Source organism: Lineus longissimus, chromosome 18 (genome assembly GCF_910592395.1).
Source record: "Lineus longissimus chromosome 18, tnLinLong1.2, whole genome shotgun sequence".
NCBI classification, from domain to species: Eukaryota; Metazoa; Nemertea; class Pilidiophora; order Heteronemertea; family Lineidae; genus Lineus; species Lineus longissimus.
In genome coordinates this window covers 14,651,346-14,664,955 of record NC_088325.1, presented here as the reverse complement: position 1 = coordinate 14,664,955, position 13,610 = coordinate 14,651,346, and the positions used below count along the sequence as shown (strand labels likewise).

The following is a 13,610-nucleotide window of genomic DNA, read 5'->3' as shown; positions in this document are numbered from 1 at the left end:
GGCATACCTTTGGGTGATTCCGCGAGTCGAATCAAACAGAAATGAAATTAGAAGCCAAAGCGGTTCAATCTTTGAGTATCGTTGCATTGAAAATGAAATCTATTTCAAAGAAGTTTTCATTCTAAAAGTGCATCCAACTTGCCATTTCCATAACTACATAATGACTATGAGCACTGGAAAGTTCTTCTGACGACAACACGATTTTGTTCATGCTGCTTACTGTTCATTGTTATCACGTTTGCAATTCTCACAGCAAACGCAACTTCGAGCTCTCAATACAGATTTTACAGGACAGTTGCATGGCTGATAACCATGCACCTCACATGGAATCTACAACGTCACACACCAAACGCAACTTCAAGCTCTCAATACAGATTTTACAGGACAGTTGCATGGCTGATAACCATGCACCTCACATGGAATCTACAACTTCACACACCAAACGCAACTTCAAGCTCTCAATACAGATTTTACAGGACAGTTGCATGGCTGATAACCATGCACCTCACATGGAATCTACAACTTCAAACACCAAACAAAACTTCAACCTCTCAATGCAGATTTTACAGGACAGTTGCATGGCTGATAACCATGCACCTTCACATGGAATCTACAACTTCACACACCAAACGCAACTTCAACCTCTCAATACAGATTTTACAGGACAGTTGCATGGCTGATAACCATGCACCTTCACATGGAATCTACAACTTCACACACCAAACGCAACTTCAAGCTCTCAATACAGATTTTACAGGACAGTTGCATGGCTGATAACCATGCACCTTCACATGGAATCTACAACTTCACACACCAAATGCAACTTCAAGCTCTCAATGCAGATTTTACAGGACAGTTGCATGGATGATAACCATGCACCTTCACATGGAATCTACAACTTCAAACACCAAACGCAACTTCAACCTCTCAATGCAGATTTTACAGGACAGTTGCATGGCTGATAACCATGCACCTTCACATGGAATCTACAACTTCACACACCAAACGCAACTTCAAGCTCTCAATACAGATTTTACAGGACAGTTAAATGGCTGATAACCATGCAACTTCACATGGAATCTACAACTTCACACACCAAACAAAACTTCAACCTCTCAATGCAGATTTTACAGGACAGTTGCATGGCTGATAACCATGCACCTCACATGGAATCTACAACTTCACACACCAAACGCAACTTCAACCTCTCAATGCAGATTTTACAGGACAGTTGCATGGCTGATAACCATGCACCTTCACATGGAATCTACAACTTCACACACCAAACGCAACTTCAAGCTCTCAATACAGATTTTACAGGACAGTTGCATGGCTGATAACCATGCACCTTCACATGGAATCTACAACTTCACACACCAAACGCAACTTCAAGCTCTCAATACAGATTTTACAGGACAGTTGCATGGCTGATAACCATGCACCTTCACATGGAATCTACAACTTCACACACCAAACGCAACTTCAAGCTCTCAATACAGATTTTACAGGACAGTTGCATGGCTGATAACCATGCAACTTCACATGGAATCTACAACTTCACACACCAAACGCAAAGCAGCAAAACAGAATCTTTAATTTCAAACACGAAATTATAATTGGCGTAACTATTGCAACTGTGGTTTTAACGACAATGTACATTGAGGGTATTATCAAGCACGTCGGACAATCAATACGAATTTCGATTGAACAATGGCAAATACGTCAAGGGATGGCCTCGAGTTTATACTACTACCCTGAAATAAAAACAAGAATGTTAGGAGTACCTACTTCACAGTAAATAGAACACATAAATGTACGTATTTATTATAACTTTGCTTATAAAGGCACGCACCGTCAGATGTAGCTGAGAGTGGCCTCCAGCTCATCATCATCGAATCATTAAAATTTGCAAACATTTTAAATCGGGTATTGACATGCTCAGAGCGATCCATCGGTTATTGACATGCCCAGAGCGATCCAATATTATAGGCTGACATTGATTTCAAACGGACGAGACCTGAGCAAGGTTATTACATGAAATGGTTCGCACCTACCTGTTGATAAGATTTCACGATACAAAGCGTGCCGTTTGATATAGGTATTCAAAACATATTCAAGCTGAATTCTTTATCGAATAATTGCTTTATCATTCGGTGTATGAAGAAGCCACGGCTTTAAACCTCGTAAATGAATCCAAATGTCTCATCTCCCTGGATTAATTAAGCACAGCATGGCTAGGACAACTAGTGGACTTTATTGAGTTAATGACAATGATCACCATCGATTTGAAACGGCATTGGAATACCTGAACTAAGCCTTGTATCCTTCAACGATACAAGATTCATTTATGCTTATGTTATTTGTCGAGTTGCACGCGGCCATCTGGCGGATGGATCAGCCGAAACAATAAGACCACAGAGCCAACTAAATACAGCTACGCTCACCATGTTAAGCTGTGCAGAATCTTTCTTATGTGTCCATTCATACGAAACCATGGACTATGTTTATTGCATTCATTTGCTTATTTAATTGCCTTGTTCATCTGTTATTGCATGTTTTGCAACTGTCAGTTGGTCAATAAAAGAAGTTCCACACAATGCAAGTTGAATGATGATCATTCATGACCCAAGGCCAGCTTATTGAACTCCTAGAAGACCATCATCTTGGTATCACGTCTAAATCATATATCATATCATAGCATTTTTTCTAGTGACAGTTGGTCAATGAAAGAAGTTACAAACAGTGTATCGCCAGAGGCCATCTTGTATTGAACTCCATTTGTACCGAGGTTACATATCGGTAACCAGGTATCTCATTAAGACTATCATCACCCAAAACCATATTATATTGAATTGCATTAATGGGCAAACGGGAATTTCTATTTATACAATAATAGTTAGTCATCTTGGATCGTTCGACAGATCTATCACAGCAAGTTTGGTCAGTGACAATTGGTTATTGAGAGAAACGGTTGGGAGGTGTAACTCTTCCTGTGAATGATAACCAATATACGATCCATGGCCAACTTCGGCCGAGGTGAAGGAATAAGGACGTGACCTATCAAAAATGAACTATAGATCAATCATGTATTAGAGATGATCCGATGGAGCTGTTTGGACAACCTGTATCGAAATTGTATCAATGTTGTATATCGGTGAGCACGGATTTCCATCTAACATTCGTCTTACTTTGCTTCTGGCATCTCTGCGTGACGGGATGTTTGGCCATTGACATTTGGTCAAAGAAGAAATAATATCAAATGGTTGCCTGAGTCGATATGAATGATCACCAATTTGATCCCGGGCCAACCTTGATTGAAATGCTATCGAAGCAACAACCGATTATCAGTACAGTGGTCTCCACAATGCCTCTTCAGCATTGTGGATTCTGCGTGGGTAAAAACGTGTTTTAGAGTGCCTTCTTCCTGAAGGCCTTTTATGGGACATTCCACTAATGATTAGGAAAAAGGAACATCTGTTTCATCGCGGAGTGGTTTGAACTTCACTGCACCAATCATACAATCCCATAAACGATCAATGTCAACATATAAACGGTAGAGACTGGACCTATCCATTATCATACACGATATAGTGCTGGATACGACGTCAGTTAACAATAATACAGACGAGCATTCACACACGATTTGTAGTGTACATAAACGCATCATTCCCATGATCTTCTGAAGTAGCAAGTTGCAAAACTTCGAACTAATGCCATCTAATCACATCTCCATTGAAGTATCACGATGCTCTTTATAATTCTCATGAATGAGAACCTCCTTCCTTAGGCAGAAGCCTTTATCGTCTTGTAGTGTTTCAAACATCTTGTAACGTGCGGATTTTTTTTCCAACGGCTCAAACATCGCCGCTGTCATAAAAGTGTAATTGGGTTTTAATATCCCGTGTGGAACACGGCAGCGTTTATTGATTCCGAGAGAGCTGAGTGAGGCAGTGTAAGGATGCCTTGACGGCTGACAGGTGTACACTACCATCTTCAGACGCGTGAAGCCATTGTTGCACATTCATGTTACCTTGTACATGTATATATACACGAGCTAGTCTTTCTCCCCAATGCGGGGGCATTTACATCTACTCAACCGGGACATCTAATTTGGCCGCTATGAAGCGTGAAGAAGGGTTTAAATGAGGACCAATATTGATGATTGTTCATCGTGTATGCTAGTTATTACTAACAGTTGGATATATGTTTGAAATAAGCGAGACAGGGAAGCAACAGTGAGCATAGTTGAGTACTTAGAGTTCTAGGATGCAACCCTAAGGTACTTCATCAACACTTCTAGCTCTGTTATTGCTTTCTCTCTGACAACATGACAACCACCGCAGTGGTGGTATGCAGTACAACCGCGGAATTGTTGCTTTGGAGAAACTCGAACCTCATAAAACAAGAGCATAAATCAATAAACGAAACCAACGTTTGGTGGAAAAACACTTCTCAAATAACCCGTTCAATTATCGCAAAAATGTACCATAGGTGAATGTCAAACTCGTACATACATTCTTTGTTAAAAGGTGATATATGATAGAAGCTTTCAAACCCCTTTAACTACTGCTCAACCACACAAACGTCGTGTTTAATCAGATTTTACCCCAGGCTGCTAGACCTTTGGTATCGGGTTGATATAGCCCTGAAAGTAAGATTATAGGAAATACGTCAATCGTTATTCAGTTCAAAGGAGTAACACAATTTCATCTACGATACAGAAAATAAATGGCTTCTGTATTAAAGCAATGCTTTCCTGTTATGCCAAATTATCTTTTCAATTCCAACTTGCATATTTCGTTATCACCGGCTCCAACGGCGAAGCTCTGTCATGGGGTGGCGAAATGACCGACTAACTAGGTACTATAAACATGGTAATGCATTGATGTTGCCGACATCACATCGAAGATGACGGCACAATCAGTATAGCATCCTACACTATTATCATTTTTGCTGTAATTTTATTTTGAACAAGGTTTAGAAGTTATAAGGTCACCACCAATACACAACAAACGACCCGACGTATCAACAAACCGATTATATTTTTACTGTTTTCCTTTGTCATAGAAACAGAGGTAAATGTCGTGGCCTTTGCGAGGTTACAAATGCAAATGCCACAACAACGAAATAGATGACAACTTTGACCTGGCAATAATTCTATCCATACAAACAGAATAAATAGGTTCTAGAGCCGAACAGGCGATGGTAAAACATACGGTAATGACACGTCATTACGAGTTGATGTCAACAGAGAACATTCCTTGCTACAATATGGGAGTAATAACGAAGATATCCACTGAATCGGAAAATGACCTGCATATAAGATATAACACGAGTGTACTGTTATCAAAAGAAAGTTGTTTCTCATTCTAACTTAGCTTGCACTTGAGGTGTCTTCATAACCCTATTAACTGCGGTATCACAGTCTCATCAGCAAGGAGATTGCAAACTCCTAGGGGAGAACCACAAAAGAGATAGACTCGTCGAGCAATAAATCAGCCATCAGAAAACATAGAAGGTAGGTCTGTATGTTTATCTGATGAAGCAATCAGACCATGCATATCAAGATCCTGAGTGAGTTCTACCGACGAAAGTAGTATGGTCTTATCACCCTTGTCATTAGGTTAGTGATAAGATAGGCACCTCGGCCTCTACCAGTGAACTGACAGAATTGACAGACTAAACGGAATGTATGCTGAAAATCATAGAATCATTCCTAAATCAGCCGTTGAAAAGTGTTCATTTGAAAAGAGGCGTGTACTGGGAGACACGAGTGTACAGGGTTTCTGTCAGACTGCAATTACATGTTAACCATACCCCAACAACGGTCGAAGGAATTGAAGCAGTAGAAAAATTGAAAATAAAACATTGCATCTCAGCACCAATCCAAGCAGAAGTCAATATGAAATCCAATTATATTACTGTCCCATGGGATCAGTTTCGATTCCAACCAATACTGAAATCCAATAGCGTTTAGTGTTTATTCCATTAGTAGAGTGTGAGATGCCAACGGTCGATGAATGTGTTGGAAGTTTGTCAAGTTGTTGGTGTGGTGCCAGAGGGTATGAACTTCCTAAACCACGAGGTTTTCTGGCTGCGTTAATAACTGACTCGCTGTTTACCCTTTTTTCATATTGACATTAAGTTAACCTAGTTATTTATGCTTTACAAAACGATATTTGCTAATCTACTGAAGGTTACATGGAGTTAGAACTAAACTTTTTTTTTTTTTTTTTTTTTTAAACCCATGCCCTCGCCTTTAAAGCTGTGACATGGATCCATCAGGGAGGGGACGAATTGAGACCGGCCCCTGAGGCAGTGCGTCTTCAGAAGAACACCGATCACTGTCACGCACATGCACGATACTCACCTTTCACTGCCACGCAGGTTAGATATCGAAATATCGTGCCTCTACTTTATATTAACCACTTCCAAATAAAATAACCCTTTGGACATTACTCATGATACTCACTGCCTCTTAGTCCAATTACAGCCGTCACGTAACGTCCGATCCAGTAAAGACGGTCTGCCTATGACAACAAATACAAAAGTTGCAGTTGTTCCCCAAGACAGATCTAAGGGTTCACCATCAAACAATATTTCTTTGACTTCTCGACGGGTTGTTGGCGGAGGCAGATTAACTGGCGCCGAAAAGATGTCTCCTAGTATTTTGACAGAATAATACAGCCACGCTGTCTCCGACACACTTTCAGGCTGATAATCATACATATTCATCGTCTACACACTCTACATCCACAACAGTAATCTAGTGATAATTACATGCCAATCATTATTTAGAAGGCACGTTTGGACCGTTTAAACCCTTTAGCAAGAACAAACTGTCTCAATACTAGAATCATGTGATGCGTATATCTGGCTCCCTGACGAGGTCGAGCAAGCGTTTCACTCCGCAGGTTTCTTGCATCGTTTGGTCAGCAGCTTAATTGGATATCTAACCGTCATCAATATATTCAATTACTGCCATCGATTGCTGGACTGGTCGTGAAGATGAATACGTCTCAGCAGGGGTCGTATAAATGAATAATATCATGGCCATACCCAATATTTCCAACCGGACAACCACGTTGAGCCGGTACCTTGGAAGTGCAGGAGGGCACATCCTCTGGCCAAATTGCTAATATCCTGATGGACGGAGGAGCTTTGATGAGGACCCTGGATGCGTGTAATTATAAACATCTAATAAGACGAGGACACTGCGTCTCTGCAAGTTGACACAAATGTCGTTCGATTCTATTCAGTGGGTCAAATAGAAACGGTCAGTTGAGAACAATTGAGATCACCTTGGGTTTCAGAATCGGGATCCAGTGACCAACAGCGTTATGGCATCTAACAAACTTTGAGGTATCGATGTTCAGGGTATTTTCTCGTTTCAGCAACAAGGACTTTATATTGAGGTAATGTACATGACAACAGGTAATCATCAACGAGATGGACCTGATACATTTAGAACTTAATGGGAGACCAGGAGCGCCAATTTTGTACATCAAGTTTTCGAAAGACATGAATGACTATCAGTTTCTATATAAAGCGTGGCAAACTCTCCTCACAAGATCTCATCAACAAAAAGAAAAACTTAGCTCGCTCGATCCAACGACTAGCATTGACAACTCAGAAAACATTCATGGTAACCCAAGTAAGGCGGAATATCTCAATACTATTTTTTGTGGTGAACAATGGAATCGTTGAGACTCTCAAGCGAGTGGTGAGACACCATGAGAGCCACTTTTAGACAGTGATCATAAAAGTACAACCGTGGTGCGGTTATAACACCCGTCAATATTAAATTATTGCAGTAAACCTTGGAATACTCAAAAGCAGAAGAATAAAACATAAAACAGAACAAAAACAGACTCTTAATACAGAAGAAAACTTAAAAGTGCTTCAGTGAGCGAGAAAGGGAGACTTACCAGAGAAAGCGTATAGCTGAGGATTCTTTAACCGCAGGCACCGCAGAACCTAGTAATCCCTGACCATTTGCGTTGATATGCAATGTGAAGAGATGGTATCAGTTAGGATAATCCTCTGTCCATTATTCTCGAGCGGCTTTGAGTATGTTGCGGCGGTGCATTTCTTGGCGATTGTCAATACTCTTGTCAATTCATTAGAGAAGTAGATGCTGAATATTCTTCTCGAGTGCAATTCAGCTAAATAAAATGCGTCTGGACTTTGAATGAATACAGACAGAAGACGTTTCGATAGACTGTATTTACAAGACTTAAAGCTCTACGCAATGGTGAGTGCGTTTTTTTATCGATCTTGCTTAACTCAACCCGAAATCCAACACGCTTAATTTATAATCTATGTTGTATTTTGGTCGATTTCTTGTCTTCTCTTCACTTTATACCATATACCATGACATTGCTCATCAATCATCAATTCACTCAACAGTTCGATAACAATATAAGTTATATCTATGATGACCATTTAAATTGTAGGATGATGCTAGCGTAGGCTCCACACGGCAAGATGAAATTTCATGCACTGCCAATTTCAAATCAAGACTCCTACCACTGTGACCTCATTAAGGAGCAAATTACTCAGCCTCCTCCCAAGCCGTGTCATGTGTGTCTTAGATTCCTAACAGTGTTTAATTACCAGCGACAACCCTCTTTAGATTTCCAATTAAACGAAGAACGTGAGATTGTTGAGTCTGGCCTTCTTCAGCAAACTGTCCATGGCAGACTGTCTCTCCTCTCGAAGCGTTGAGTTGTCATAGACAAGACCGTCGTCTACAGGAAACCTGCCGGGATAAAAAGAAACATGAGCAAATAATCATCAACAACACGGCGTTATTAACTGACTATTATATCACAACTGCACACATGATACAAACCACAGCTGCACAGACAATGAAACATATTCGCTCTGAGTATTTGTACTTCAGTTTCGAACGAAAATAAAACGTGACCTGATATTAATTAGAACGTGCTACATGAGGCTGCTCGGTTCTTAGTAGAGAACCGCAAATATAAAGGTATAACGAAACCACTTTTTTGTTATCGTTTGAAGTTGTTTGCGAGCCAAGGACTCATAATCCCATTGGTGTATGCGTGTGCGTTCAAATGGACGAAAAAGAGTGTTGACTGCGGTACTTATGTGGCATCACCTGGGAAATTTGAAAATAGGATGATTGTTTTCGCAGCTGGAGAAACCACATGAAGGCAGCCGTTTGCAGAATCTCCGCTAAGATGCTCCGCGGTTTTTCCAGTCACTTGAGTTACCGGCCGGTCGCATACTACTGACAAACCAAGGGTATATTCAAACCCTGGTTTAGACTACCGCTTTGCTCTTAGACTACCGCTTTGTTCCTCAAATCAACCTGAGGTGAGAGAAGGATAAGCTGCATCTCGAGGTCGTCTCTAATGCCTTCACGTGAAGACCTATGATGATGACAGTGGTCGAGAGAAGCTTTGATACAAGTATTTGAAAACACACAACTGTCAACAACCACTTTTGAGTAGGAGACATCTATTCCTTTACAAGCCACACATGAATAGGCACAGCGAACTCGTGGTTAGCAGCAATATCGAATCAGATGAAATTTTAAAAACCTTAATTTCTAAAAACCACATCCTGAATTGCAATAAATCGACATTCATTTGGCACTCAGGAACCGATCTTTCAAGATCATAAATCATGCTACTTCTCCAGTTAGTACACGTTCAATACACGTTATAAACACAAAATATAAAGTCTTCATCCAATTTGGCGGATATCTGAAGTATTTGGAGACAACTTGCGGTTTATATCATGAGATAAGTCGATGAAAATCAGTTAAGTGGCGGATGGGGGAACGGTAATCACTGAGAAATCTTAATGCTGACCATGGGTCCGGTCATGGATGAACATCGAACATGGTTAAATATTGAATATTTCGGAAATGTAAATTATTTCCAAAAAACGGAATGATGCCAATACGGGAAGAGCAGCGGCGTAACACACAAAACATTCTCGAAGTATTCAACATGGCGATATGAACCTTGTGTGAAATAAAAATTCGCTCTCTTTCACACAAGGTTCAGATCGCTATAGCCTGACTATGAGACGCGACGAAGATCTCCACACTAACATGAAAGCCCTGGTGGTTCAATGGTTAGAATGCTGGACTTTCGATCTGATTGTCACGGGTTCGAATACCCGTGAATCCACCACGTTTTCTCATTTTTTCTCCCTTCATTTTGTTGTTATTTATTCGTTAATGTACATAGTATTATTGATATCAATATCACTATTATCTTGCAGAAAATCTCCGAACCCGAACTTTACAAATTCTCTCAATATGTTGCTTTCATTTTGGTACAGTCCTGAAAATGACTTTTGTGCTGGTTGGTATGGAGTCAGGGCTCTCCGGTTATTCGATGAGGTCAATGAGTCACGTAATGCCATACCACACGGTTTTACTCTTAACGCCATTTATAAATTACGCCCATCAAAGCTGCGTTTCTTCTCTCCTATTTCAGCCTGGAGTAGACGGAGATACGGCTATCTGGTTATCCCAAGCAGTCAATGACACCACGTAGCCGTTTCTTCGAAAGAGTAAATGTCACCTTATCTTTGACCACGTCGACGGTATTTACCAATTTGCGTTGCTAACGGATTGGTATGGTAGGTCCGTCTCCGAATAAACAACTAGAGTGTTTACCATGATGACGATTCCCATTCAAACCAAGCAGACCATATAAGTGCAGTGATATGATGTAGACTTTGAAGCAGCATAATAAATTCTACCACAGCTGATATCAGACTCTATAGCCAAACTTCAACTTGTATATGTAGTCTAAAGCGCTTCACTTTTGCGAATAGCAAGTGAAGAAGCTTGTCATTTGATGAGGCATCTTGTAGCGCGATAAAGCGATATCACCTATCGTAAAACGGAACGGGGATATCATTCATCAGAGCATTCGGACACCATTCACCTGGTTAAACCGAGTTAGCATATCTCCAAGGGAATAGATATCCACTCTTCTATTTTCCGCTTGTTTGTTAAGATAAAGATACCAGGCATACAAAAATTGAGCGATTTCACTGTCTTCGACGATCTTGATGTGTTCAGTAATCCCGTTATCACCAGTGTTCCAAGGCATCCACTGCAATAACAACTTACGAAACGCGACGTAAAGTGATCGCCGAGTTGATTCATTTCAATCTTCATGAACGTGTGCTTACGGAAACAACCTACACGTTGGGAAGTGCAATGGTTCTGATGCCTCCTATGGCAGTGCTTAGCCAAATACTGGAGCATGTTTGTTTCATCCACCAAGTGACCATCTTTTTGTGAAGCTTTCCGAGTCCAGCGAAATCCAACGTGCCAATGCTAAATGTGTCAACAAAAGCGGTGAAATTTGTGCATGGTTTGGCTCCTTCCAATAATCAACAAACTGTCCTATCAAATCACAAGCCAAATATGATAAATGACTGGATAGTCCTAGTTCCCATAGTTCCAAGTGCCGATATGTTGTTTTTACAGATGCCTCGACAAAGAAATGACATCATATTTCTTTCAGGTTCATGCAGCCGTAGTTGGTATAATGTCATATTGGCAGGATAAAAACTGTCATTTAAATAACTATCCCTCATGTCTTTAATGCACTGGAGCTTCGTTCTGTACCTCGGTTGAGCCATTCGCAAGATCCAGATTTCTTGTCTATCATTTATTATCACATCTCATTTTAATCTCACATAGCATAATAATGGTCAATAGGCTTCGACCAATGGTCAAGTCAAACATCTTATGCAAATAAACGAACGTCAACACCATTCACATTCAAAATGTCTCAAAGCTGTGAAGTGAATAATCAGGTATGAATCAGGCTATACTTGGTGTGATCCAGTTTCACCACTGCGGCATTCATTTCGCATATCCATCCCATCAGCCATTCATTCATTCAACGAATGCAGAAAAAGCAACTCTGTATCATCGCCTCACTGATTCCCATAATACCGTGTTGCTTGGTCGAGAAATTAACGCCTTCCCTATGGTCTAGTGATGCGGAAAAACTGACATCTTCCTCACAAGCGAAACTGGGTGCATTAATATTCACCAACTGCGTCACGGGATCCGATGATTATGCTGCTAAAGTGAATTATTCAATGAGATATTTCATACCGCACATAGCGTTCATACCCTTCGTTTATCCATTTCTTGCCACAAAGGCCAGGCCAAAAAGTAAACCAAACTCTATATTTGCCGATGATTGACAAGACCTTTCGTTGAAATGTTCTCGACGAGATCAGTCTGATGGGGTCACATTCTTTGTTATTAGTGTCATTGTTTTTTGAAAAAGGTTAGCTTTCAGCTAATAACCTTAGAAAATCTGTAAACCTCTCAATATCACTTTCCCTGTGGTTCCATAATGTAATATCCATGTTATTGTAACTATCTAGCATTTGTACCATCGTCCAAGGAGTAACATTAAAACCCTGGACGCGAAAATAAACTGACATCTTTCTTGACAAGGGAAGCACGCTGTATTAACTTTCATTAAAAGGGACTCTGAATGAATCTGTATGCAAGTACATAAAGCTGAAATATAACGCTTTGATGAATCCCCAGTTCTGACATTATATCCGACGCCCGTCAGAAAATCCACAGTGCAAGGATTGTGCATTCATTGACAGTGAGAAGGACATGAAATAGTGAATTAGACTGTGCTAATGTGTATCATTTCAGGAGGAAATGTCACTCTCTAAATACTCTACTACGCGAAAAATCTTTTTCTTGACTAGGGAAACTCGCTGTATTGACTTTCATCAAGAAGATCAATCTGTATAAGCTGACAGATAAAAGCTATGATGGATATCCTGACCTGCAATCCCACTCCCGTCAGAAATGCACAATGCTACGATAATTGTGCATGCAATCACAGTGGAATGGAACAGTGACAGGCTTAACCAACAGGCGAAATAGCGAATTAGACCGTGCTTAAGTCTTTCGCTGAGTGCTGGCATGAACACAGACAATATCCGAAATGCTTGACGAAACTTATTGCTTAAACCATTCATAGCAAAGCTCTCAACCATTATTCTAACCGAGCTTTGTTTGAAGGAAGAAGAAGTGGAGGCAATCATACCAGTACATCTCGAAATAGAAAGTAATGCGCTTCTCAAAGCATTGTAATTGTTATTTTTCTTGCAATCGGATAAGCACGGTTATTAAAAGCACCAATTTCCGGCCTTAAAATATGATATCCGAGGAACCAGAGTAAGCTAATGCGCTGCACAATGACACATTCTGGACTAAATAAAGGCAATAATGATCACAAATTATTCAATTCGGAAAACTTGTTAAAACAGACGATAAAACTAGGATGCAACATAGCAAAAAGTAGGCGTGATCATCAGGGAAGTGAGTTAAGGCGTTTTCTTTCAGCAGTAGTCAATTCGTAAGGATAATAATTCCGCTCGGGACTCCATCACAAATTATTTCAAAATTGTCTCGCTCTGCTCAAGTGTGTAATCTGTTCCAGAGATGGCTGATGATGAGTGTATCATGGCGCAACCAGAACAACCCGTTCAGACGAGCCCCCATCCAAGTTATGTGCACTTCTGTGTTGAGGGAAATAACTGCAGAGTAAATTGTCTTACTCCTG

General features: G+C 40.4%; 1 protein-coding gene across 2 annotated transcripts in view; it reads right to left on the bottom strand.

Annotated features, from left to right (window-relative positions):
* Window positions 1-13,610, bottom strand: part of LOC135502029 (sex peptide receptor-like) — a 231,622-nt gene that overhangs the window by 70,463 nt on the left and 147,549 nt on the right. Inside the window, exon 3 of one of the 2 annotated variants that reach the window (XM_064794478.1) lies at window positions 7,929-8,761. The gene's annotated coding sequence lies outside the window, so the exon portion shown is untranslated. Of the gene's footprint in view, window positions 1-2,054; window positions 2,090-7,928; window positions 8,762-13,610 lie in introns of those variants that run through there. The other variant, XM_064794479.1, reaches the window with a different exon arrangement.